This window comes from Piliocolobus tephrosceles, chromosome 15 (assembly GCF_002776525.5).
Source record: "Piliocolobus tephrosceles isolate RC106 chromosome 15, ASM277652v3, whole genome shotgun sequence".
Lineage (NCBI taxonomy): Eukaryota > Metazoa > Chordata > Mammalia > Primates > Cercopithecidae > Piliocolobus > Piliocolobus tephrosceles.
Genome location: NC_045448.1, coordinates 101068296 through 101072718, shown reverse-complemented (window position 1 = coordinate 101072718; position 4423 = coordinate 101068296).

The window sequence follows — 4423 nt, the reverse complement described above, 5'->3', positions numbered from 1 at the left end:
AGCCTATTATTTAAGCTTCTACTTTTACATCTATAAGTGATCTCAAATAAATTTTTATGTCTTGCGCAAGATAAAGAGGTTCAAATATTTTTATAACATGGCGTCATTTCTTTGCACAATATATGAAAAAACTTTCCTTCAAAAAGAAGATATTCAGATGACCATATGAATATATCATATGGAAATTTCCTCCACATTATGAGAAATGAGAATAATGCAAATTAAAACCACCACCCTAAACTGTCACTGCATACTACCCAGAATAGATGAAATGTAAACTGCGGATATGGGGTGGCTACATACTTTGCATGAATGTATAATGGTACAATGACATTGGGAAAAACAGTCTGTCAGCTTCAGACAAGATTAAACACATCCTTTCCTATGTCCTAGCAATTCTACTCATGATACACAGGCAATAGACGTGAGTAAACATGTGCACTAGCACAAGAATTTCAAATTGAACTTGATCTAAATGCCCTTCAATAAGAAAATGGATAAACAAATTCTTGTCTGTTGATACAATGGAGTCCTATGCAGCAATAACAAAGAATAACACAAGTTTTAATGTATATGCATGACAAATACATATTATATGTATGACAAACATTTTATGTAGTTATATGACAACATTTGTATATATGTATATGTATGACACATATAAAACATGGTTGAATGGTAAGAACATTATGTTGACTGAGGGAGAGCAGATGTAAAACAGTGCACAGTATGCGACTCCATTTATAAGAAATTCAAGAGCAGGTAAAACTGTGCTGATTATTTTGGAAGAATTTGGTATTGACACAAAAATCACATAGAAAAAATCTCCTGGTGTTATGGAAATGTGCTATATGTTTAGAGGGTGATTTACTGGGTATGTATTTATATATGGCGTTATCAAGCTTTCCACTTAATAATTGTGCACTTTACTGAACGTAAATTGTACCTTAATTACAAAAGATGGCATCAATGGGGCAGGAGTGTGGGGACATTATTGAAAGGGTTTTTTTTTTTTTTTCCCCTCAGGCGAAGTCTCGTTTTGTTCCCGGAGTGCAGTGGCGCGATCTCGGCTCTCTGCAAGCTCCGCCTCCCGGGTCGACGCCATTTTCCTGCCTCAGCCTCACGACTAGCTGGGACTGCAGACGCCGCCACCACGCGCGGGTAATTGTTTTTGTATTTTTGGTAGAGATGGGGTTTCACTGTGTTATCCAAGATGGTCTCGATTTCCTGACCTCGTGATCTGCCCGGCTCGGCCTCCCAAAGTGCTGGGATTACAGGTGTGAGCAACCGTGCCCGGCCGAGACTTTGTTTGCTTTCCAGAAAAAGTAATTTACTTTTTAGTTAAATTTAAGTAATTAATTTAACCAGTATTTATTTTGCACCTGCCAGATGCTGGGTAAGTTTTTAGCACATAAAACAAATCATCCTTTTGAAAAATTTACAGTTTTGAAAGACATTTTATCACTCTAATTTGTTTTGTACAATTTATCGCTTTTACTGTAGTTTAATACTAAAGTGAATATTTTTATTACGTTTCCTTGATTTATTCTCCAGATTTAAGGAATCCCGAAGATTTCTAGTTCTAATCTGTTACTATGAGGTTTATATTAACTTCAAACGCTGTCATTTCTCCTCATTTCCGTTTCCCTCCAGTAGCTTCAATTCCCACGTTTTGCCTGTATCCAGTATTTCTCTTTCTGGTCCAGTGCCACTTATATTCCCATCTCCATCTCTATCTTCGTGACTTTGTATCTTCTTGAACCTCTTATCTTTGCTGAAAGGAGCTAGATTCACACATGCAGGTATAAATTATGACAGGCATGGAAAAACGCAGGATCATAATCTAAACTATTTTTTTCTCTTATTGCTTACAACACTTTTATGTTGTCAGTAAAATAAAAAAAAACTACTTAAAAATATAGGTTCTAGTTAGTAGTGAGGGACAAAACCATCTTTTTCTCTTGCATTCAGTACTTTTTTTTTTTGGTTGTTTTATATGATTGATCTGTATATAGTTCAGACCTGAAGACAAAATATATGATTCATCTCCAGTCTCAAAGCCCCTGTTTGAATGGCACTTTATTTACATTAGCATTCCTAATTACTTAATGACCAATCAGATATGGTTCATTGCTAGTAAGTGTAGAAACATGTTGTCTGAAGGATGTAGTTTAATTAGTATACTTCTAAAAACATGTCCCTCATGACCATTGGATGTAATCATTATTTTATGTATTTAACTGTGAAATTCATATTTACTCAGCAAGCTAGAGAACAGTGTTTAGTTCTTAAAGCTGTTTAATAGAGCATAGTTAGATTTTTAAAGGAGCCTGCAAAATCTTGTAAAAAGTAGGTTACTTAAAAAAAAGCCATTACTCCAATAAAGTAGTTATCACACTTAAATACTAATGTTGTATTCATAAAACAGTGAAGGAGGAATAGATACGTGAAGAAGCTCACCGTAATTTGTCCCTTAATAATGTAGGTACCAGAATCTCACATTCATCTAAGCCACTGAGATTATTTAGACATTTTTACTCTTTATTAAAGATTTTGAAAATGACCTAATTTCTACGGTAACTGATGATTTCTATTTGTCCTCCTGCTGCTTATTCATTACATGACAAACAAATGAGATATATTTTACTTTCAGAAAACACTCAACTCCTGGCCTGCTCTGGATGGTGGAGGATGATAATTGTTTTTCCAAGTAAGTCTTTTCCTAATATATTTTTCATGGATTGTCATTTATTTTGGGAGTATTTTTTTGTTTTTGAGATGGAGTCTCGCTCTGTTGCCCAGGCTAGAGTGCAGTGGCATGATCTCAACTCACTGCAACCTCTGTCTCCCAGGTTCAAGTGATTCTCCTGCCTCAGCCTCCCGTGTAGCTGGGATTACAGATGTGTGCCACCACGCGTGGCTAATGTTTTTGTATTTTTAGTAGAGACGGGTTTTCGTCATGTTGGTCAGACTCATACCAAATGCCTGACCTCAGGTGATCCCCTCACCTTGGCCTCTTAATGTGCTGGGATTACTGGTGTGAGTTACTGTGCCCAGCCTGGATTGTCATTTATACTTGACCTCTGAGAAGCACCAAATTTCTTAACTTGGGGGAGCCCCTTTTGTAATTAGTATATGCAAGAATATTAGTTTGCAAGGATTTGACAACTGACAATAGATGATACTGTGAGTGATGATCATTGTGTAGAGCTTTGTAGTATGCCTACTAATGTGATCACTCATCATTCATTATCCAGAGTTTGATTCGAATATGAATCAAACGGTCACCAAAACAGATGCCTCAGGGGTACTTCATTTGCTTTATGTTCAGGAATTAGTAACTCAGAAATTGATTCTAGAATTTTACACATTTTCTCACTGAATTCTTCCACACACTGTTTCAGGAGTATACAGGCAATATCTTCATGGCCATCTCCCATTTGAGGTACTTATAACAATGATGATAATAATAATAATAATATTGTCAATGATACTGTGTCAGTCCTCCGATTATCAATATTATAAATCAAGTTTTCTCACCCTGGCACAGTGACTCACGCCTGTAATCCCACCACTTTGGGAGACTGAAGTAGGTGGATCACTTGAGGTCAGGAGTTTGAGACCAGCCTGGCCAATATGGTGAAATCCTGTCTTTACTAAAATAATAATAATAATAATAATAAAACATAAAATAAAATAAAATTAGCCAGGAGTGATGGTGGGTACCTGTAATCCCAACTACTCGGGAGGCTGAGGCAGGAAAACTGCTTGAACCTGGGATATGGAAGTTGTGGTGAGTCAAGATTGTGCCACTGCACACCAGCCTGGACAACAGAGAGAGACTCTGTCACAAATACACACACACACACACATGCACACATATATATATATATAGTCTTCTTATGTACCAAATATTTTTATAATCATTTTACATGCTTGGACTTGTTTATTCTGTAGAGACATCTACTGAATTAAACATGCTTATTCCCATTTTCCAGGTAAGAAAATCAAAATATTGAGACATTTAATACCTGTCCTAACCATCATATATAATTAGTAACTGATGAAACCTAGATTTAATAAACCCTTTTAGAAGTTATGAATAGAAATTTTTGGAACTTTGAGAAATGAAGAGGGCAAATACATTTGCAAGGTTACTATCTATGTTTAATCTTTACAGTACTAGAAACACCTTCGGTAATATGTTTTAAACAAAATATGAAAATATACATAAACACTTCTTGTAATCCTTTTTTCTACGAGTAAACAATGAGTTTATTTTTAGCTTTTTCTTTGCATTGACGTGATTAGAAGTCTAAAGACAGGTTGAGGTGCGCCCATCTTTCCAATAGCCTTTTTCTAAGCACATATGAGAAAAGGACTTTCAGCCTAGGCTCAGATGTCATAGAGGTAGGCCTTTAAG